The sequence below is a fragment of the Corvus moneduloides genome, chromosome 10 (assembly GCF_009650955.1).
Source record: "Corvus moneduloides isolate bCorMon1 chromosome 10, bCorMon1.pri, whole genome shotgun sequence".
Lineage (NCBI taxonomy): Eukaryota > Metazoa > Chordata > Aves > Passeriformes > Corvidae > Corvus > Corvus moneduloides.
In genome coordinates, this window is record NC_045485.1 from 9,553,536 (window position 1) to 9,578,117 (window position 24,582).

Sequence of the window (24,582 nt, forward strand, 5' to 3'; positions counted from 1 at the left end):
GGTTTTGTGTGACAACTTTTGTTCTACTTCACACTAAACGTAGTCAGGAAAAACAGGTTAAGATAAATGATGTTCCTTTATACATTTCAACTTCTGGATGCCCAATTATTGAGAAAATAATTGAAATGCATATTTTTAAAATAATTAAATCACCAGCTTTTCCCCCCTCTTTGTACAGAATCTCATAACTTTTTCTATTTTTTTTCGTTTCATTTTTTTCAGAATTACTTTGGGGTGTTCTTTGAGAGCAAATTAAATACAGTGACAGAAAAACAGAAAGGGAGGTTGGTTGTTTCTAACCTTTTTTTTGTCCCTTTCATGTAAATAAGGGGAAGGAAAAAGCTTTTTTCAGTCTTTAATGGCAAGGCCATCAGAACTGCATATTTATTGTAGACCTCCTGTAATAAAGTGCCTTGTAAATGACTGGGATGCACACTGATGATGTTGAGACATCAGAGTGATGCTGCTCAGTGACTTTAATTGATACCTATTTGCAAAACAGATCTTAAGATTTGTTTTAATGGAATGTATGGCTGTTTATAGTTTTATTAATTAAAGAAATGTAAATAATTGTTTGGTGCACGTTAACAGTTAGCTTACATGTATACATGTTAACTACAGTAGTCCGGTTCTTGAGATAATGCATAGCAAGTAGTATTTTTCTTCTAGCACAGCTCCTGCTGTACAGTCTCACTAAATCTCCAACTGCAAGGTCAATTCCATGACTAAATGGCATATAGTTCATCTTCTGTGTGAAAATAAACAGTACTTTGCCATTATTTTTTTGAATCATTTTTAGGAAGTCTTTTATGATTCCATATGTTTGTTTTTACCATGATCTCTTCTCTCTAAGAATAAAATGCTTCTGCTTTTGGTGGAAAAAGCTGTCAGTGTGCTTGCTAGCCCTTAGTATGCTTGACACATTTGTTGTGCTTTTTTGGTACTTGATTGTGTCTGTTTGATTTCACAAAGCTGTACTAGCCTGTCTCGAGGGTTTCTATGGTGTGAGGTCAAATTCTACATGGCCAGCAGAGGTGCTCACTTGAGCTCAAGCCTCAGTGCTCTCTGTCGCTGTCAGGCATTGTCCTGGATAGGTTTTATGGGGCAGAGCAACCAACAGTTGCTCAGTACTTGGGTTTACTGCTTACACAGTAGCTGGTGTGCACGTAAATAGTGTTGTGGTGCCTCCTGCTCCCTGAGCCAGACAGCAGGGAGGCAAGGGGCTGCAGAGGCCAGGGCGATGCAGGTGGCCTGGGTGGAAAGCTCTACAGCTGGGGTCCTCTGGCAGCTGCAAATCCCATCACAGCACGAACCCAGGGCATATAAGGCAGAGCTGCTTTTCTCAGTGTTATAGCTAAGCTTTGCCCTGTGTCCCAGGAGACAGCTGCTGCCACCTGGCATGGGCCTGCAGCTCCTGAGGAAACACATTTGTACAAATAAAAACACAACAACAGGAGCCTTCTTTCAATCCTTATTAACTGTGTTTAGAACAAGCATTGCACATGAGTCCAGGTGTCTGTTGGAGGCTACTAGGCTCTATTTTAACTAATAGTGAATATAGGAGTCAGAGGGTTTTTTTGGTGGTTGGAACACAGCTCTGACTACTTACAGTAGTGTTTGTATACTGGTTGTGCACTAAATAAAGTAAGGTATAAAATATGATGGCTCTCAGTATATTAGTCTTTGAATACACTGGAGCTCCCATGTAAAAGGAAAGGAAATTCAGATCTGCTTTTTTTATAAAGAACTGGTACACCCATATGAGGATCTCAAGACCATTTGCTTTCCTCCTGTTGGTAGATGATGAAATATCAGGACAAATTTGTAAACTGGAATAATTTTTCTCTTCCTGTCTTGGTTTCTTGTTTGTTCAAACAATTTCCTCCCCTAGAAAGTTCTATCAGCCTATCTGCTGCTTTCTTATCACACCTAAAGAGTATATTAGGCCCGTGTGTATTCTAGTCAGCTCTAGCAGAAATATTGCATAATGTTGCTTTTTCTATTTCCAATCTGAACGGCCCAGCGAGAGCATGCTGAGAGTTAGAAGCTGCCTGCTTTGAAATCTACATGTAGGGATCCCCCCAATTTTCCCTCGTTACTGAAAAGAGCTCAAGAATGGCGGTCTGAAGAAGATGACATCAAAGCAAGGCAAAAAAACCACATAAGATAAATCATGCAAAAGCAGAAATATTTCAAGTGTTTAGAATTCTCCTGGTCTAATACCTCCAAATGTAGCAAATAATAACTCAACATCTATTGTCTTTGTGCTTTCTTGCTCTACAGATCATTAGGGAATAACAAAGTCTGCCATGAGAAACATTTTCTCAGCTTCACAGTTATGTTTTTCTCCTACAAAATAATTGTGATGAATTGAAAAAGCATTATGTATACTTTTTAAAATGTAGACTTTTAAAATTTGGATTTGTAGGAAATTCAACCTTTTTCAAACTTTTCTTTTGAACTAAAACCAAAAAGTTTTTTGGTTTTGTTGGGGTTTTTTTCTTTCCTGTGAAATGAATTTGAAAGGCAACATCCAAATTTTTTCTTTCTATATGTAGTTTTAAAATACTGAAATTAAAGGTCACTTCATGTTGAAACATCTACATGTTAAAAACTTCAAATGTGACTGCTGAATACAGATTCAGTGGATATGCTCACTTTTAAGTTTTTTCTTGACCTAAAACACTATCAAAAGTGGTACAGGCTGCAGATGGCCTAGCTTTCAGCAAAATCTTTCATCATCTTCTCACATAAGGTGAGATTCCAGATTAAATATGGTAAAAATGTAGGAGTGGGATGGAAAAAAACCAAAACCCAACCAAACCAACCAACCTACTGGAAACATTCAGCCTACTTGCTTAAAACACTCACCCATGTTGTCCCTGTAAGGCAGTTAATCTCCAGATCCTTTGGATGTGTGTTCTGTCTTGTGGGTTTACTGTGATTTCTGTGCTGGTGACAGCAAGAAAATGTGCCTGTGTTGGGCTTTCAGTGAAGTGCACAAGGAGCAGTCTAGGGACAGTAAAAGGGGGCCTGAGTTAGGATACACCTCACTGACTGAGATCATCTGAAGGGTAAAGTAGTTGATCCACATTTATTTCAGTGTGCTTTATGAACCATCAGTGATTTAAGGTGCTACTTGTTCCATAGTGCTTGTCAGTCTGCTGAAAGAAATTCTCCACCACCAGAGGCAGTGAAGCAGAAATAGGAGAACAGAGAGAGGCAGCAGAGGAATTGGAATTCTCAGTTGTTTTCTGCCAAAACGAAAGGAACAGGGTGGTCAGATGTAATTGTCTGTTAGCAATTTGCAGTCCTACAATTCACCCTTTCCCTTTCTTGGTTTGGGAAGTGGAAGTCCATTTCTCTTGTATCTTCTGTAGCATGTGGAAATCTTCTGTCAATTCTCAGGGAAAAAAAAAAAAAAAAAGAAGGTGTAAGATCTCTAAGATTAATCTTTCTCTAGGAAGTGATAGTGCTAGGTTGTGTATTGAAGAAGGCCTTTTCATTTCATTGAAAGAGCAAATTGAACTTTGTTTCATTTAAAACATTGAATTTTCAGTTCTTTGCCTTCATTCCTGACCTAAGTCCAGGACAGTTAATATTACTGTTATTATTTGCACACTTGAATTTTTATTTTTCCCTTTTTTTTTTTGTCATGTAAATGTACACTTGAAGAAAATTGAGGTGCTAATTTGCTAAAGGTGGCCTTTCCTAGACAGACTGGTTTTGGATAATCCCAATGCTTCAGGAGACTTGCAGCCTCCAAAGTTTAGATGAATTGATTGTTGTGTTGGCAGTTTTAGGTGTGTGTTGAGCACTGCAGTTCTAGTGAATACAAGGTTTTACAGGACACAACAGTCACCTTTTGGTTCATCAAGTTGGAGATCTTTTGGCTTTGCAAACCATAGCTGTGTCCTTGAGCAGATGAAGCTCAGATTCAGCCATTTTCAGATTAAATTTTTGCACTATGTCCCAATGTAAATGCCTCCACCTATATGACCCAGGTGTTAAAGTTGTAGCAGAAGGTGCCTGGATAAACAGAATTGCCTGAATGTTTACTGTATGGCTGTAAGTAACTTAGAATTTGCAAGGGGATGCAGTCTCCATATGGTGCAGACCTGCCAAGGCTTTTGGTTTAAAAGTCTGCAGTAGCCTTGAAGATAGCTGAGGTGAGTGGAACTTGTTTAGAAGGGTGAACATGAAATGACAGCTTGAGAAGGAAATGCACTGCCTGCTCTTTTTCTCTCCTTCTCTGTGAAGTCAAAGCATTGATCTATTTTTAGTTGGAACTAAAACAAATTTCAGGTTGTTTAATCAAAATGGATTCTTTGCTTCCTCAGTGGTATCCTCAATTTGCAAGAATTTTCAGTTTCTTCATTGTGTTTATGAGACCACAAGATAAAAAGATATCTAATCTTGCTGGTTTACCACTGTGTTTTTTAAAGCTTGGGATACTTATTAGAACCAGTCAAAGTCCAGCAGATGTAATTTGCTGAATAATTTGTTTGACAAGCAGTGGCAAAGTTCCTTAGATGGTTCATACTCTCCAATTGCCTCACCTACTGCTTTGTACTTGCTTTGCTTTCACTGTTGTGTCCTCTTTTGTCTCTTTGCAATACTTTCTGCTGAAAGTGATGCAAATCACTTTTTCCAGTCCTTTTCATCTTTCTCTGTGTGTGCATAGGAAACAGTGGAACATCCTGATCTGAGCATTCTGAGCCTGTGGTAGATAAAGCTTTTACAGGATGCACTCAGACCCCACTCTGAGCCCACTCACCTGAACACGTAAGGGAAATGGGAGATGCAGTTGTGCATTTTTTAGAACAAATGTCTCTCATAATCTGGCGAAGCATCCAGGAGCAAATTTACCTTATTCCTAAAAGTAGCCAGTTTTCTCCCACTGCAGTTTTAGAATCTCATTGCATACATGATTAAATATTTAATTTTCAGCCTAAAGGAAATAATTTTGGGAGTAGAGTTCTCAGTCTCAGCTTTTTTTAAAAAAAATATTTTATTTTTAATTTATCAAGTGCCTCAAAGCATCAGGAGAGAGGTCTTCTCAACAAGGCACAGTCTGTGACTATTTTTCATAAGATGGGATTTCCACTTGTAACAGCTGTGTTGCTATTCTTTTAGGGCCTTTATGCCTGTTCATGGAGGAAACTATTAAGACAGTTTAGTCTTTATCCTCTTCCTTGGAGTCTGGTGCTTTTGATTTGTTTTTTGTTGATTTTTAATGGGAATGTGTGATGAGTCTGTGGTCAGGTCACACTATATCCACAGTGGAAAAAAAGCCTGTGTAGTCATAAACCCTCCCAATTTTGAATGCTGTATAAATGTTTGTATGAGGTTCTAATTGTGAACGAAGGCTTGTATGTCAGTTCTAATTGCCTCAAGTGAACTATTTCCTGATCATGCTGATAACACATCCTATTGCAATAACCATGTCTCAGCCATGGTAGAATACCTGTTGAACTGGGATGGTACTTACAAAGAAAAAGAGAATGACGCACCCACCATTGCAGAAGATGTTAAATTTGCTTCCACTTTGATTTCATTGTATTTTTCCAGATGAGAAACCAGAAATAGATTCCAACTGGATCTATTAATAAATAGATTTTTAATCAATATATTCTCCCACTTTTCCCAAACTCAATTTGTCCTGAAGCAGTGAAGGCTAACATAAATTCTAATGCAACTTCCTTTATTTACTGGAGTAACATCTGGGATGAACTTATTCCTGAACTTAATTTGCAATAAACCACTGGGGAAATGCTATTTTTTCATCTCTGCATGGTTTATTTGTGAGTAGCCTATTGTATTTTGACATTATTAGGGTAAGAATGCTGATGTAGGGGGTCCTGATTCAGCTCCTATTTGTTATTCATTTGTACCCCGAATAAATAGTTCAGTGCTTGCTGCTTGCCATGAGCCATCCAGCTGCTGAAGCTGCCAGAGACTGCAGCAAGCAAAACAAAAGGTCACGAGCACTCCAGGTCTTTTGGCACTACTGCAGCAATCCTTCCTTACAGTTGCATAAGCAAGCAACAAATGCAGCACACTCAGTGCTTTTCTCAGCTCGGCTCTGCGTGATCATTAGCGGCTTTCTACCATGTGGAGTGGTTCCAGCCCAAGGGAGATGAAATCCCACCTGAGAAGTTGTTTCTTCTTCGGCTGATGCAGGCGGCAGCTTCTTCCGTCGCCGTCCTTTTTAGGTGTGACAGGCTGAGAAGGAGCAGCGCCGCTGCCGCTGGCATCGCGTGCGACGGCCGCGCCTGATCCCGGCGTGCGCTCAGCACATCGGGGCATCGCATGGAGGCGGCGGGCCCCACACGCCAGCTGACTGAAACGGTGTGTCAAACTCGCTGCTGGCTGCGCCTTGGAGGGCTTGCTTGTAAAATCACCGTGCTTTTTGAGAGGATGTTCCCTCATTCACGCTCAGCCAGGTTTCGTCTGACTCTGGGATGCTCGGAAAAAGACGGCACTGAGAGGAGTTTCATTCTGCTTCGTGACTGCTGTGAAAGGGACAGAGATAAGCAGCGCCTGAAATCTGGAGGGATGCAGTGATAGTGCCTCCATGTGCCTCTGGCACCAGGGAGGAATTGGGTCAAGAGCAGCAGCCTGCTCTTCTGGTGTTTGTGAGCATGATGGAGATCTGGCTGCTTGCTGCAGGTTTTTTGCAAGTGTCTGTAAACTTTGGGTGCCATCAAAGAGATCAGGCTGCCTAGACTTCAACCCAGTAGGACAATTTCTGTGTGCTACTACTACCTCCCATGTGGAAGATTTTTATATATACTGATAAATTACTTTCAGATTCCTTGGTTAAGCTGGCTATCGAGCAACATCTTCGAGAAAAGAGGTTATGTTATAAAATGTCAAGTTTGAATTAATTTCCCAAGCATTTTAAAACACTTCAAATATTTTAAATTTCTGGTCATGTTCATTCACTTACTGGGGTGTTTTAGTTACTCTCTCTCTCCCAGACAACTCAAAAATAATGACTCCTTTTAAAGGCACTGTGATTGGCAGGACTATTCCTAAAGTATTATGTGGTAGGCAATTTCCACCCATATTCTCTTTTCAGACTTGGGATTGATAGGATAGGTGCCAAGCTGTCACATTATAGCCTTTGGTAATTAAAATATAGGATGGCATTAGTATTGGTTCTGGATAATTACTTGTTTTTTGAGCAAAGCTTTGACAGACAATATTATGGAAGGTCTCCAGAAATTTGATTTAAAAAGCTCCTCTCATGCCACAGAAAACAGACATTATATTTTGCAGGTAGGGCTATTTGGAGACCAGTTGGTACCATTTAATGTAGGGGATGGTTGAATGATTTGTGGAAAATAAGGTTATCTGACAAATTCAGCCCATATTTCAGTTAATAAATAATTCATAAGCTAGTCGTGACTTCCACAATGCATTCATTATTCATAAGGGCTCACTGAATAATTTGTGCAAACAAATTTCAGCCTATAGAGTACCCGGGAGTTGTTTTGTGCTTGTTATTCTTTGTGTGTGATCGTGGTGTTTGGTTTTATTTTCTTACTATACAAAACTTTAAGTTGGAGGGTAGTAGATAACATTGGATAGTTCCCAAAGCAAATGGAATCCTTTCCTGTGTGAGACAAAAAATTTTTATGTCGTGCTTTGCCAGTGCTGATTTTAACATAAAAACATTGTTGGGACTGGAGCTGTTTACATCTTCAAGCAGAAGCCCACATAGATGTGGTTCATTTGGGCTTAAAATTGTAAGTCCAAACACCAAGTGTTGTCCGGTTCTGCATGCATTTTCTCAGGAAATGTTTTTATGCCTAACTGGATGTCTCTTCTTTGTCTTTGTTTGTTTGTGGTTTTTTGGTTATGTTTTTTGATTGCTTGCTTTTTTGTTTTCCTCCTGCAATAGAATTTTCACATGTGCTTCTTTGCTGCTTTCCTTCTTGTGAAAATTGCAATTCATTTGATTTCCAGGGGAGTTGGATATTGAGGAAGGGAGAAGGGATGAGGAGTAGGAGATAGTAACAGGAATATAAGTAACAGTAAAAAGATCTCCTGGAAATTATATATACATTTCAAAAGTTTCCAATAAGAGGGCTTGAGCTGATGTAAATAAATTCTCAGTTCCTCATAAGTCCGACAAGAGCTTAAAGGGGAGTATCCTGTTGTGTAGTGGAAGAAGGCTGGAGAGACTCATTTGAACTCCCCTGCCATATGCAGCACTTTAAAGGACAAGAAGTTACCAGAGTAGGACTTTGGAGAGAAGGATTTTCTTTTCTCTCTGCTGTTGTTACAAAATGAAGAAAGTCACTAAACCTGTGTTCCTTTGCTCCCACCCCCCCACCTTTGCCTGCTTCCTATATTCAGACTGTGAACTCCTTGCAGAAGTGACCATGTCTCATTGTGGTCGTGCCCACGATGGGGCCATGGAGGTGTGTGAGGGATGCTGGAGGCAGCAGCACTGGAGTGCCCTGCCTACAGACACTTTCCTCAGCCTCAGTGGGACCGGTGGGGTGTAACCTCTGCATCTCCTGAGAAAGGCTGCTTCATTTTTTTTCCATCATCTAAAGCTGAAAGCTGCTGGATCAGAGGTCGTTGATCATTTTAGGAGTCTCAGACTGATTTTCTCCTTTTGTATCTTGTCATACTTTTTTAGTAATGGAAAAGTCTCTAAATGTAAAATGGAGGTAGCGCTCCTTAATAGCAGATTCTGAGACAGACTAAAGTTCAGAAGCCGCATAACTCCATTACCAGTAGGAAAACAACTGGAATCAAGTTTTCAGTTTTCATTAGAGAGAGAAGATGAGTTATGAAAGAGTTAATAAGGTATTCCTTAAGCAGTTATGGAGATGTAAATTTTGAGGCAATAGACCTTTTTGTCAGTAGCTTGGGTTAACAACTTGTTAACTCTAGTGTGATTCAAAGTGCTACTGAGCTGGTTTATTTGGAGGGGGAGTAGAATATGGTTTAAAACTGCTACTTACATCTGGATGTTTAATGTCACAGGTTTTTGGTTATTGTAGGCATCAGATGTCTTTTGCACCAGACATCTGGAGTGATAAGCAAACTCCACTTTTTGTGTATACACATAGGTACATGTGGTGGAGTCCCAGAGTTACTAATGTGCATCTTGATGAGAAAAACATTCACACACATCCTAATTATTCCTGTTTGGAAAGCAATAAATAATAATGTTGTCTGATATTTGTACAACTGCACCATCCAGAAGCTCTGAGGAAGATTAAACCGGCCGCATGCTTCACACTAGAATGGCATTTCTGAAGGCCTAGGTGTTGAGTGCAGCTCCTGAGAAAATCTGAGGCACTGACTATTTGAGATTGTATTTGGATGCTAGAATTAAGTTCAAGGATTCTCGTGAGATGTGTGATGTTCAAGCTGCATTCCTCAGGCAGTGTCTGTTTCTGTGTGGTATTTGTGATGGTGGGAGGAGAGTCTGGATGATTTGTTCAGGGGGTCTGGATGCCTCTGACCTAGTAGGGTGAAAGCTGGAGACTCAGCTATCATGTAAATCTGTCATTTTGGGATGACAATCCCTGCTTGGTATCAGATACAAGACAGTGAGCTCTTACCATCATTCCATCAGACAGCAATTGTTGTAGTAGAAATAGTTCCCTCATTTACACCCACTGGTTCTTCACTGGGAAGGAGAGTAGAAATGAGTGTCCTCGTTGCCATCATTGGATGTTGGCCCAGTTTCTAAATTAAAAACACATTCCATATGTGAGTTTAGGCACTGAACCTTGGTGTTTGGCCTACAGTCATAACTCCCTGGATCCAGACAGCTCTCAAAAATTTGGAAAAATTTAACTGAAGATCTAATTCTGGACTCAGTTTTCACTGCCTGTTAGATGCTTTCATAAGCTTTGCCTGTCTCTGAGCCACAGAAATAAAGCTGTGTTTTCCAAATAGGAGATAACCAGTTGTTCTACTGGAATGGGATGAGATAGTTCCAAAAGTAAACCTTCCAAGGTAGGAACAGAGCACACTTGTAGGTGTATGTTTACTGTAAAGAAATTTCTGTTGTGCCTCCAAAGAAAAGGGTTGTTTTTTACCGAAACTGTAACATGTGCCCAGCTGAAGGACTTTTGAGCTATGAAAGAAGAAAAAGGGAAGTAGAACTTCTTAAGCCAGTTTTGCTGTCAAAACTAGGTGCTTCCTAAAGCTGCACCCCCACTGCAAAATGATATAGACCATCATGAATGAGATACCCTCTTTTGTAGTACTCATTTTGTCTGAAAGAAAAAAGCAAATGTCTTTATTAAAGGGCTCGTCTTTTATAAGCCCTCAGTTCATCTTCAGTACTTGAATATGTACAAGTAACAATGATTACAGTTGAAGAGATGCCATTATGCTGTATGTCCTTTTATTTGTCTCTAGGGAGTATTTGCAAGTACAGAGATAAGTGGAAGTTATTGCTATGATAATCAAACCATGTGAGTCATATGGTATATAGAAATTATATCTTATTTAATAAAAAAGCTTTTTTTTAAATTAAGCAACATTTCATTTTAAAACATGTATAGGCTTACATGTATCTCTCACATCTGGTACGTAAGATTAAATAAATATATGTGTCATGGAGACGGCCAAAATCCTGTATGCAGTAGCTGGAGATTATGTGATCAGATCTGGAGCCCTCAAAAACAGGTACCAGTCTATATGTCCTCTCACATACTGTGCTTAAATTATCATATTTCCCTTCTCCCTCTGCATTAAATGGGTGCTAATCAATTGTATAATTTAATTGGCAACACTTTCATTGCTTAGGTTATCAATCCATATCTTTTACTAAATTCTGCCCTCCTTATGTCTAAAAAATATGAGTTTTTGAACAGAGAAATTCACAGCTGGACACTTCTGATCCCTCAGTAAATAACAGAGAATGGAATTAATTTATTTTCTTCTTTGTGTTCTTGGTTTAGATTTTCTCTTTCCTAAAGATTTGTTTTAAAGTTTATAGTCTACCTACTAAGAATACATATATATAAAGGATTTTAGTGGAAGGAAAAAAATCCATCATTATACTCTGCCTTCCTCTTCAAGAAGTTATTAATCTAAAATCTATCCCTTTTTATTTTACCAGATTTGATCAGTTCAAGGCATTTACAGAATATTCCTTATTGATTACTCCTAAATATTTCTGTAGCTGAAATGCAATCTTTCTTCAGGTAGCAGGAAGGTATCCCTTCCTACTCCAGGCCAGAATATCCTTGAAATAAGAAATCCCTCATGAAAGACCATCTGACCTAATCCTAAACAGGGAAGAGGAATCACTTTGTGGGTAAAATCTAGATTTTAATTATGCGTAAGTTGAATAGAGTAGGAATTGGCTGATTGACACTGACACAAAGAATGGCAGAAAACAACCCAGGGCTTACTCCTGCTGCATCCAGTTGATGGAAGGATTCTCACTCACACAAATAGAAACAGAATCAAGCTCCAAATAACTCTGGTATTTTAGCAACTGTTTGGGTTTTGTGATCTTCCTTTCTTTCTTTTCTCTCCTCCTGACAACCTACCTGTCAGGAAACTAACCTACTATTTAATCTAATGATGTGTTTACATTTATTAATCAGTTTGAATATATATTTTCCTTGGTGTGACATTCTTTCCCCTTGTCTCCTCCCCCACATCTAAGCTGGCGTCATTCAAAATGATAAGTATCTTCCTTCCTTTTTCACTTGAGAAAGTGGCACAGAAGTTAAAGCACTTCAAAGAGATTGTTATCTCTCCATAGCTATTGTATTATTAAACATCAGCCTCCCCATACCTATGTACATTCTTCTTGATCTTTAAGCAGGAAAACAAAAAGAAGAGGCATCTCCTGTGTTTGTCTCCTCTAACAGATGAGCATTAGCTTTTCACCTTTCTGCTGTAAACTGACTCGCTTTGTTGGAAAGAAGCTGAACTAGGGCAAAAAGATTTGCATGCTGCTACAGAAAGCTACTAATATAATATCTCTACCAATTGATTAAATTGTGAGGATGTTTGATTAATGATAGCTTGGTCAAATGTGACCTTTTAAATATAGGACAGGATGTGTGTCGTGACTTGCAAGATTTAAAGTGGAGTTTTAAGCTGTGGACAAGGGGAGGCTTTGCTTGTCCGTTTTGCTCAGCATGTCTCAAATAGGTTTTAGCTGTAGCAAATTAGGTAGAGCTAGATGAAATGAAAGCCACCTCCGGATGAATTATCCAACTTAAAACAGCTTTAACATACTATTTTTAGATTTAAATATTCCTGTTTCATGGTGGGAGATGCCAAAGTTAATCTACTTATGAAGATTCAGACTTCTGAAGTTTCCACATGGGGTCTGTTCAAGAAAACAAATTTTCTGTGTTAGTGTTTTAAACAAGTTTAATTTTTGAGTTTTATTTTAGCTAGAGGAGGCAAATTGCTATCCAGGACCACATTTTGGTATGTAGACAAATCCTTACTGAGCCAAATTTTCAAGCATGTAAACTCGGATTGTGCCACCAGCTTAGATGAAGCGACAGGATTTCTGCCATCAGCCAAGGAATTTTCTTCTCTGGAATCAGTCAGTGCAAGTGGTAGGTGAGGGGAAAGGATGACATGGCACTAGACACTCCTCATTTTCTGCTATTTCTGCAAAAATTAAAAAAAGCCTGATCAAAGTTGTTCAAAAATCTCTCTCCTCTTACTTTAAATGGCAGTAGACTGACTGTATGGAATTGTAACAGTCAAGTCACAGGAGGCAGGTGACAGCATTTTGCTTGGTTTCAGACACTGCAGTAGGGTCTAATGAATGTATCTGCTCGTTAATGCTTGAGCTCTAATTCATTGTTATATATAACATTACTGTTAGTGCTGCTGATCTACAGCAGAGGGCTGAATGTGCAAATAGCTTTTCTTCCAGTCTGGAGCTAAATGTTGCTGGCCTGGCTGCAGTCCCAGCTGGCTGGTTAAAGAAATGTGTCAAGGGATCACAGGAATATAGACATCAGTGGCACATTTGGAATTAAAGCTTGTTCTGAGCTCTTGATTCTTTTATTCTCCTTAAAGATTTCTATCACAGTGCAGTGTGGATAACTCTTTTTAGCACAAAGAACCTGTCCAAGCAAGTGTCTGAAGTATGGTTTCAGATGGGTTTTCTCTAAGGAAAATATTTGTCTTTAAATCTTTTCAGCTCTAATTAAGCCTGCATACCTACATTTCATGTCTGTGTGAGCTGTAATTGCTAACATTTGCACAGAGGAGCAAATGAGGAGCTGCCATGGCTGCTTTGTAAAATGCAAGTGAGCAGAATCCAGCAGCCAGGCCCAGTCAGTTTTAATGGCTGACTGACTGGATCTCTCAAAAAAAAGGATGGAGCTCTGCTGCATTTGGAGCCTGCTCAAAATAAATGTGCCTTCACTTCAGAGCTGGGGATTGCAAGCGCTTCTTCCCTTCAGGGATTAGACTGCTTTGTGCAGCACTGCCAAGGGAAGCTTGGGGAAGGGCTGTGCTTGGGCAGGAACTGCAGCCACAGGACCGAGATGCTTTCACTCCCCTCCCAGCCCATGGTGGAGTTACCAAAACACAAGGCTGGTATAGCAACCTGGGGTAACAGCTACAGAAATAAGGAAGGGAGGGAGGAGAAGCAGTTGTAGCTGGCTGGATAGAGCAGAACCAATTCTTGTTCTGCTGTGCCTCGGTCCTGCCTGTCCTGCTGGTGCAGCAGGTATGTGTGGGTGTGGTGGAGTTGTCTTATCCCCATTTTCCCTCTTCCCTTGAGGCAGTAGTAGCTGCTTGCTAATAGGCCCATGGCAGAGGGGATGGACCTTAGCTCAATTATGCTGTGGATCCAAGCTTGAAGAAGAACACTTCATTTCTTCTATTTGTGGGTTTGCTTGTTCTGCGTGAATGGATGAGATGAATCTCTCTGTGCAGCATGGATATGTGGGAGGTATGTGCCTTTCTGTCTCCAGGCAATAGCTACCTTGCTTCTGGAATCATCTTTTTGGCCTGATTTTTCACCTTGGCTGGCTGTCTGTGTAAGTGAAGGCATAGTCTGAGATTGAATTATACTGCTGAAATGTTACTGATGTGTTAAACTGGTGTGAAATCAGACTCTGACTACTCATGTCAGCTCTCTGGGAGTAAGGAAGGAGCTGAATTGCATCCATCCAGCAGAATCAATCACTGCATGCAAATCTGGTACCTTGTCTGAGACTTCAGCAGAGACTTTACTGTGCTCAGGTGAGATACCAGGTCAGGTACATGAATGTCTACTAGTGAACCAAAACCACAAGTCTGTTGCATCAGCTTTTATCTACTATGGTTAAAATAGAATTTATTCTCTGGGGTTATTACTGTCACTCATTATTAAAGGTCTAATTAATGCTGTTGATTCTTTATTATTGGTTTAGAATTAATTTCTTATTTCCCACTTCATGAATGTTAGCTATGTAAAAACAAAGGCTTTAATTAATTGAATGACTTAACTTTTCCAATATACATCAGGCCTGTTCTTTTCCACGTATGTATCCAGAAGGGCAGAATAAGAGTGACATATGGTAAAAGGAAGCAGAATGTCTAAGCTCAGGGCATTAAAGTGGTAATAATAAAGGCTTCACTAAATGGAAAATACCACCAGTCTACTCCGAACTGTCTTGATCCTCACTCAATTCATTTTTATTGTTTATAGTGTTAATTATTCTGGGGGGGTAAAAAAATTTATATCAATTTAATTCATAGCATGGTTGTTAAACTGTAAATAACTAAAACTGCTGAAGCTTTTCCTCTAATAAAATTGCAATTGGCCTTTTAAAGTAACTGCACTAATAAATTTTCCTTTTTCCTCCTCCTCATACTTAACAGAGCAGAGATCCTTAGCTGCCATAAGTCAGTGTCATTCTTTTAGTCCTGTGGTGTTCTCTAGCCTACACCAGCTGGGAATTTGGCCCAAAGCAGGGCTGTGACAAGGGAAGAGAAACATCACTTCCAAGGTATTCACGTATTGGATTGTTACTCTGGCTGAAGTCAGTGCACTGCTACTTATAGAGGAGCAAAAAAGGACATTACAATTATTTCTACTCGTTGAGATGGCTTATACACAGTTATAGAAATTTGGAGTAAAAAATATGGTTCTGTTTTGCAGCTGCTGCTGGTTACATGTTAAACTGGTTTTGTTAGCAAACAGAACCAATGGTAACTGTAATGCCCCACTTTTCCTCAGGATATGTAAGTACTGGCATGCTGCTGCTTGGAGCAGCTTCTGATCCACATTGTACCTGATGTCAACAGTGGGGCTGCAAAATGGGGCAAACCCTTCTAGATCCATCCTATTTTAGTCCCATGGTTTGAATGTCCATAACTACGCACTTGAACAGCCTGGACACCTGCTGTGGAAGGACAAGAGCCTCCAAAGGATGAATACTTTTATAAATGATGATATGAAGGACTAAGCCAGTCTTCTCAGGCAGTATGTATGGTTAAGCAAAGAGGTGAAGGGAGGTCTTCCATATTGTGAATAGCCTGTCCTCTCCTTCGTAGCAATCTTAGACTGTTCCGATGTTTTATTTTTATTCTCTGTGCCATTTCTGATAGCAGCCATGCCTAGAGATAATTTTTTTCTTAAAATGACCTTAGATATAGTAATTCTTTTGTGTACAAGAGTGCTTCAGGATTCTCTGCTTCCTACTGTCAATATATTTCTGGGGTTTGGCTGTGAAGTGTCTCTCGCTGTGCTTAATGTACTTCTAGCCCGCTTCGTCTACAGAATCTTCATTAAATATTGAGGCTCGTACGTTTAACCTTTACAGCTTTGCATGTGTACAGAAGATTTTATACATGAAAATGCACATTTCCAGATGCAGTGATCCCATATTGTTGTGTTTGTACCCCCAAATTCCACGTACCTTCGCATTCTTACAGCAGGTATGGGGTATTCTGGGAGCAATTTTCCCTGCATGGGAGTGTGGCAGAAGCCCCAGGGTGGAGCACAGTCCTGGCACTTGGCTCTGGTTTTGGGTGCTGGATTGTGCAAGTGCATCACCCTGTTCCCCCACAGGATATAGGGCAGGGGTCTCCCCCATCCTGCCAGCAGAACCTCCATCTCCCTGTAAGAGAGTCTTGGGAAAGGCCACCACCCAAATATGTCGCATAATGACATTGTTGTAGCTGCAGTTTCCCAGTTGTACATAGAGAGTCATTTCTCCCGTTGCAGACATGGGAGTCTGTGGACACACCAGAAATTGGCCTTTACATGTCAGATTGCAAGGAACCTGCTCTGGTGCCTAATTATTCCCAGTCTGCAGGGCGGCTGATTCCCTGTAAATAGCACTTAGTCTAGTCTCAACCTGTTTAAAGTGGATGACGATTAACATTTTTTTTTCTCCCCCAAGTACTTCATTTTGACAGCACTATAAACAAAAGCTCTTCTATGCATCTTTTTTTGCTGAATTATTTATTTGAATGTAGATATGAATCATCGTTATTGCGGAATACAGTGCAGTCAGGTCCTAGTACTAAAACATCAGTGCTAATTAGCTGGAAATAAAATTGTCAAAAATACTTGATTCTAATTAGGGTCTTTTCAATGTTTATACACTATGGACTTGATCTTCCTCTCAATGACTGTGTAAATCTGGAATGCCTTCATTTCCTCTAGTATGGTATTCATGCAAATAAGATGGTAACTTTATGGCTCGTTCTAATGGTTATTATACGCTGTTAGCTAAATGAGAAAGCAGTTCAAACTTTAAATTGTTTGATTAAGTAAAATCAGTCCACATGTTTTCTGCTGCATATCTAAAGCACAGAAATATTACCAGCTATGCAATTCCAGAATTACAGATCTGACCATATTCTGAAAAACAGCCCCATAGTGTTACCTATTTTACATACAACTATGTATGTATAATTAACTTACTCCTTTTTATAGATGGAATTGTTCCATTTGTATGGCAAAAGTGTTAGAGCTGATCTGTACAATGAGCAGTAAGTGTTGAAAGCTATCAAGCTTCTGTCAGTTTTCCCCACGTAGTTCATTTTACCATTATCTTTCTCTTTGAAATCAACTATGTTTTTTTCTTAAGTGAAGCTACTTCTTGGTTTAATTCCCCACTTGTTTCGTTCCCTATCCATTTTCCCAGTTTTCCTGTTCATCAAAATACCCAATCCTGCAGCATTGCCTCTGCTTTGTACTTCTGTCCCAAGAGGTTTGTAGAATAACCTTTTGATGGGTGGGCCCAAAACTTACATTTAACCAGATGTGAAATGAGTTTGGATTTAGTATTTTACTCTATGTTTTCACAATTGAGCCAAAGTTTAGATTTGTATCTGAACCTCACTGAGCTCTGAAATAGGTCACATCTAATGAACATCTCATCATTGATAAGCAGAAATTTTTTGAATCCTGAGCTGACTCTCACTGGCTCCTGGTGATCAGCCCGGGACAGCTGAGACATTTCTGCAATTCCCTCAGTCCAGATTTACATGCTGTAGGCTGTTCTCTGTAAGGTCCATGTCCTCTACTTTATAAGTATAAAGACAGAAAAAAAAAGTATATTCTTTTGTTTTTCTGAAATGAAAATGAGAGTAAATCATAACTTCTTTTTGTTAAGAGTTAAATTCAAATGCAGTTGTGCCAAACTAACATGGTTGCTATTAACATGGTTAAGCTATATATTTTTGCAGCTACTTAAGTAGGAGCTAAAGTAGAAAACATTTTTTACAGCAAATAATTGACATGTGGTTTTTCTGCTTTATAAATTGCTTAAGGGGAGTTTACGATTTTATTCATAGATTTATAAATTTGTTATAAATGTTTGGATAATTCTATGGCTAATCCTTGAGCTGCTAAATAGTTTATAAACTCTTTACTTTTTATTTTGAGGATTTTTAATTTAGAATTCAGAGGCTGTCAGTAGCTGGCTTCCTGTGTTCTTGACTAGTTCTGGATGGGTATCGATACCTTTAAGAGTACTTGCAGTAGTAAAGAGATAAAAGTGACTTTAGCGTGCTTGATTTAGCAACACAGCATATTAGGTTTCTGGTATGACCATCCCAGTTGGAATCTTGCTGTCTGGGAACATTCTCTAAAGTTTAGTTCTGAACCAGGTCTGAACTGATCCCTGATAAGGGTGAACTACCTCAGATATTGACTGAGGGATTTGCTCACCCCACGATCTCTGAGGTCAGGAAAGAATAGAAACTGCTTTGCTGTTTAGCTGAGAATTAAGTTAGAGAGGTCTTCTGAAGAAATGGATCATTTATTTTTCCACATAGGCCCTGAATTAATTGCCAGATGAAACCGTTTCCCTGTGTCAGCGTCCCTTGCTGTCCTGAGTTCTGTTTAATGGAGACTTGAGCAGGTTCTGTTGTGCTGCAGCCCCATTAGTACAATCTGGAGAGGCCATGTAGGGCGCTCACAGATGTATAGTGATACATACATTTGCGTTTGATGAAATATAACCCAATAAATTGAGAGATTGCATTTATCACCTGTCTGAGGAGGCTGAGTAGGGAATGGGAGATGCTTAGGAAAGGGCTGTTCAGTGTGCTTTAGGTTGTATCTCATTTCATTGCAGAATCTCCAACTCAGTCAATTCTGTTGCATTTAAGATGACTGTAATGAGGGATGTAATGTCTCTATGAATTACCTGAAAATCTTTTAAAAGCTCTGTCACTATTCTTTCCCTTGAGATTAAAGATGAATCTTGGGTATTTGCCATCTAGGAATCTACCTAATTACCTGAGGTTATACATCGGTCAGTTAGAGCTATTTTATGAAGGACAAGGGAATTGTTCTAGTGTTTGTAAAGTCAGAAATTGGGCACAATCATTTCCCTGCAGATTGATCTGGGGAGACAAAGCTAGGAAATTCCTAACAGGAAACTCCTATTTCATGAGATGATCCATCTTCTCAAGTGGGTCATCACCTCACCTGTTGTCCTTGATTGCATGAGGGCCTCAGACTGGGCAGTCGACAAGGCTCAAAGGATGTATTGCTGCATCCCAGAAAGCTGTTGGCTGTTCACAGATCCAAAGGTATTTCCTCTAGTTATAAAGCAAACTTCCCTTTCTAGGGGACATTTCTATACCTGAATAAAAAGAGTAAGGATGCTATCAGCCCTTCCCTTCACAGAGACAGCCTCATGCACTACAGCAGCAGCTTTGCAGCCCCATTAGCTTCATCACTTTCCATGCCTTTCCCAGGCTGCACTGAACTCTACTCCCTGAGTGGCGCCCATTCTTTCAGAGCATTTTAACTAGCAAAAGAGTTGCTCATATGGAGCAAGTAGTTTTGCCATTCCTTGAAGATCTGTGCTCCCCATTTGGCTTGTCTCATTGACATTTCTCCCTGGCCAGTTCTTCTGGATTTTGCATGGTGCAGGCTGGAAGGAAAGGGTCTCAATTGTCCAAAAGCAAGGTGAGGGCTTGTGGCTTTTGTTTGCAGGCTTGAGTGGGTAATTGCACCCATCCTCCTTACCTTCCTGCTGGAGATGGTTAAATGAGATGCATCCTCTCACTGATTGCTGCAGTATGCAATCAGGCCTCATTGATATGCTGGGCTTTACAGTAATTTATTGTAATTTTTCAAAGGCAGTGGAATGGCTTATTGTGCCTTAATCTATCCTAAAAGAACACATCTAGAAACTATTTTCAAGTACTTTCCAGAAATATTATGACACTTTGTTGACAAGGTAACTCCATCTAGAAGCAGCACAAGAAAAAACTGAAAAGACGGGGATTACTTGATTTTGAAAAAAGAGTGAAGAACATGCTTTACCATAATTCCATGACACTTCTTTGAGCTGAAACTAATGAACAGCAAGTTATAAAGGCTGTGGATTTTGATGCTTTTTACACTATATCCTAGGACCATGAGTTCCAATAATGGTGTTAATGCTAAGTATGTCTTTTTATGTATTGTGCACAAAAGTGCCTTATAAAACATTGGGAAAATAGACAGTTCTTTGATGGTTTCTGCAAAGTAATACTTTATATTATGCTTCTACAAGTGGTTTTCTACTTAGAAAACAAGGTATTTTCTCCTTCTGCTAAAACACAGCTCATCAAGCCTCAGTTTTATTTTTAAAATTACAGGAATTTATTTTTAAAGTATGGTTATTATCCAAAAACTTACCATCCTGACCTGGTGAGTATGTGTAGCAAAAATGATTTGGTTTTCAGACTGAGTTGCCTGAACTATATTTCACACATTATAAGATCCATTAACACATACTAGTAGAAAAAACGTGGCCTTGAAAATGCTCTGCTTATACATATAGAAATCCACAGGCTGAGGTTCTTCGCTTACCACATGTGATAGCCAACACAGAACTGGAGGAATTTCTTTTTAATAATTAATTAAATTACCTGGGAGATAACATAGAGATTAATATTAACATTTCATTTAATACTTCCTTGGGCTTTCTATAGCTGGGTAAACCTGAACTGTGATTTGTGTTTGGATCATTGAAGCACTTCCATAAGTAATAAGCTTCTTTATTCTCAGAGGCAGTATCACACTCCTGTCCCATGGTTTTAGGGTGAAATAGAACCTTCAAGATAATGATCGTACTTTTCTTCCTACCACAGAAAATGATGATTTATTTGCCTCTGGCCACCTTGTAAACATTCTAGTGCATAGGATTTGAGAAGAGAAATGCAGACGACATCTTCATTGTTTATACATACAGTGATATTTATAATATGTGGTTGCCCAAACTAGCAACACACAATTTGATCTAAGCACAGATATAAGTTCTCAGGCTCAGCCTCAAGAATAAACAAAATGGCAAAACAGAAACTCAAGGAAATTATCATAGACTGAATATTCTGAAGTAGTTCCAACTTGTTTTACTTGGTGTTTGACTTAAATCATCAGATCATCTTTCTCTGTCAGAATGGCAATTTTTGTTTTGGAGAACTGCTTGTTATAGATGAGTTTTGTGAGGGAATGGTGGTCACTACGAAAAAAGTCAGCAGTTTCATGATGTGGTATCTAGAACACTGGAATTACTTCCTGACTCCAAACTTCCAAAGAAATTCTGAATACCATTCTTGTGCCAGCATTGAGAGCCATGTCAGCAGATCTAAATAAATAGGTTTGTTTGTGAGCTCAAGGCTCTGATCAAGTCATGTACTAAGGTGGGCCTGTATCAAAATACAGTAGGTGAGGATATTTGATCCTGATGTAGGTCAAACATGTTGCATGCTCCTGTACCATCATGGGGCTTTACGAAATACAATACAAAGCCTTATATCTGAGCATTACATCTTCCCAAAGAGTGTCATTGCATTGTCACTGCACTCGTGGTCACTCTGGTAATTGTGGAGATGCACAGAAGGTAAACATGGTTTATGCCTTTCCTCAGTAGTGGAATTGAGAGTAGAAGAGAATAGAGTTCGCTCTCTTGAAGAGATGCATTTTATATCCAGTCTAGAGAGAGAACAAATGTCCTCCTATATGGAATATTGCCAGTTTGAATCCTGATGAAAGGATTAGTATCTTTGGATCTGAGCCCTGAAAATGCCTGATTTAATACTATGTCTTTTACAATTTATCCTGCCAGCTGATGTTTTACCACTGTGTTTATATACAGGGTTATCCAAACGGGTGCCCATGACTTGTGTAGGTCATGTTGTTGTAGCAATGTATTCCCAGTGCCAAACTGGACAGCTATTTCCCCTAAAACCTGTATCTGTCATCAGCCTGTATCAGATTCCCTCCAGTGTGTTTGGACTGTGCTTTAGACTTTTAAGGCATGTCTTTTAAGTAGCTATTGGTAGTTTCAAAACCTACAATCCACTTCAACCAGGCTTTGATTCCAAGGCCACTGTGCTGTAGGAGGTGGAAGCCATATCCAGCAGCATTTGTATGGACAATGATATCTGCAGGGAACATGCTGCCTTTTAAAAGACCGCATGGTTAACCTCTTATGAGTGTTGTTTGTAAAAGAGAGAACTGTGACTGTCACATCTCAGGGTCTGACTTTTGATAGCTCCATGCTTTGTTTCCAACCAAGGAATTTCTGTTGTTTAGCCCTTTTTCAAGGAGATTCAAATGCACTGGAGACAGGCTGAGGATGGGCACTGAGGAGTCTCTTCTTGCATAGCTTCTCCTCACCTGCCATGATGAGGTGAAAGGTGCTGCTGCTACCAGCTCATCTGTGTTTTAAGTCCCCCACAAATGACACCTGTAACAGGTTAGGCTGCTGGGAAAATATTACATATTGTTCATTTGTTTGGGTTTTATTGTGTACCTCCTCACTGGCAGAGCCTGGGATAAGGAAAAAAGTCCTTGACCTAGGTTAAACACAACTTCACAAAGAACCAAAACATCAGTTTGTTATCAACACCATTCTCATTCTGAATCCAAAACACAGTTTTGTAACAGCTACTGAGAAGAAATTAACTCCATCCCAGCTGGAACCAGGGCAGTGTCACAGCGAAACAGATTTTGCATTGCTTTATTAGAAAGCATTGGACTATTCCCATTAAAATTTCTGTACTAAGGATTTTACTGTTAACTGTGCATTGACACAGTATCTTGTGTGAGTGATCCAAATTTAAATGGCTTTATACTCTCCGTCAACATGATGTATCATAATTGCTTTTTTGGACAAGTTACAAGCTGAGCGTAAATATTTAGTATTAATGAGTTCAGGTTTATTATGTGTATCTGCAGTGCAGCAAATATGCATCAATCCATGAAGCATCTTACTATGCTCAGGGCAAGACTTCTCCCTTTCTTCTTCATCTTCCTCTTCCTGTTTATCTGGCTTGTGCAAAACAAAATAACTTCTTTTTCTCCACTTGCTACGGATCCCCTTGGCACCCACCATGTTTACTGAACACACTCTTGCATTTATGTCTGTCATGTCTTTTGTTATGGACAGATTGTCCAAATAGTCAAGTACGTTCATAGGTTGCTGGCCGAGGACTATATCATAGTGACAATGTGACGTATTTTATTTCATCTTTTTTTGTATTTATATTGTATTTTACAGACTTGCTTCTCCTGCTTGTGTGCTGGGGAACTTTGGAAAGCAAGGTGGGAAATAAGATGGCAGCTGTAGATTAGCCAAGAACATATATAAAAGCCTTTGCTTTCCAGGTCCGTGGCTGCAAACCCCTTTTGTGCTCTCAGGCCAAAGACTTGGTCTTCTCCTGAGAAACTGCCATTGTCATTTGTGTCAAAAGAGAGTGCACTGGGGGGGTCTTCATAACATCAACAGTTCCTTCCTGAATTAGTGTGTGGTGCCTTGTGGTGCCCGCCTCCCTGAGGGCTCTGAGGCCGTTTTCAGACCAGTATTTGTGTGAATTTCAGAGGTGAAACTCTAGGCACTTGGAGAAAAGCAGAAGTGTGACAAAGGGTGGTTCTGGGTTTGAGACTGCAGCTTGGGAATCATGGGATGTGAATTCAGGTTTTGGCTCTGCATCATCTGCCAGCCTTTGAAATGGGGTAATAGCAGCTATCCAAGAGGAAATGATCAGGAGATGCCAAGGCAGTGTAAGTCCCTGAGACTGTATAACTGTACAAGGCAGCTGCCCATATCTGGATCGCAAGTACTCAGTGGGTTTCCTGAAGTCCTTGCTCTCCTGCTGCCCTGCAGCTCCACTTGTGGGCCTAATTCTGCTTTGTCAAAACAATCTTTGTAGTGTGGCCTCTGCTTTCCCCTGTGTTCCTCATGCCCTCCTTTCCCCTTGTCCCTAGATTAAGATCCCTAGATTAAGATCAAGTGTTGTAAAAGTCAGAGCCAGCATACAGCTGCTGACAGCTGTGGTGGTGCTGAACATTTGCACAGGAGCTCCCTCAGTGTCTAACATGGAGTGCACAGGGTGACCGGTGGTTCTGCAGCAACAGGGGGCATACAGAAAGAGGAGAAAACTGTGAAAAGATGAGGCTAAAATCAAAGGCTGAGAGAAATGAGAAAGACAACAGTGGATGTTTCTCTCCAAGATCTCCTCATGAATCCTTAGGTTTCCTGCTGCCTTCCCACATTTTATAAATGGACTGAACAGATGACAGTTTATATATATAAACCTAATGAGATGCTGCTAGTCTTCTGTGAAATTGGTTGGATACCTAGTGATAAGCTAATATTTAGTAGCAGTTTTCCCTCTCATGACAGTATGAGTCCTAAATATCCAGTTTTATTTGGTTTCTTTTGTAATAAGGCAGATGATATTCTCATTAAGGCATGACTTGGCTAGAGCCAGGCTCCCTCTGCTCAGGCTGGCTGGTCTGACAAGATGCTTCTGGTCTCTTACAGCTCTTGTGGAGACCGGTCTCCCAGGGGCTGGCTGTGATGGTACTGCCTGCTGGATATGTGCACACTGGTCCTGCCTCAGGGAATGAGAAGAACGCAGTGCAAGGGAAAAAAGGCTGTTGAGACCACCCTGTTGTGGTAGGAGTGGCTGGCCAGTGGCTTAGTCTGCATCTCTCAGTACTGAGCCTCTGCTGGTCTGTGGCTTTAAGGTTCCATAGGGTTCTGCAGCAGTCTGTAATTGCTCTGTGTCTGAGCTGACCTGGCCTGTGGTTAATCATTTACACATATTCCACAGACTTGCTCAGAAAGTGGTAGGCATTTTCAGAGATCGGGATAA

General features: G+C 40.0%; 1 protein-coding gene across 7 annotated transcripts in view; it reads left to right on the forward strand.

Annotated features, from left to right (window-relative positions):
* NYAP2 (neuronal tyrosine-phosphorylated phosphoinositide-3-kinase adaptor 2) overlaps positions 1–24,582 on the forward strand; it is a 136,859-nt gene that overhangs the window by 22,669 nt on the left and 89,608 nt on the right. Inside the window, exon 1 of one of the 7 annotated variants that reach the window (XM_032119595.1) lies at positions 13,837–13,927. The exons of the other annotated variants lie outside the window; for them this stretch is intronic. The gene's annotated coding sequence lies outside the window, so the exon portion shown is untranslated. Of the gene's footprint in view, positions 1–13,836; positions 13,928–24,582 lie in introns of those variants that run through there. 7 annotated transcript variants of the gene reach the window in all.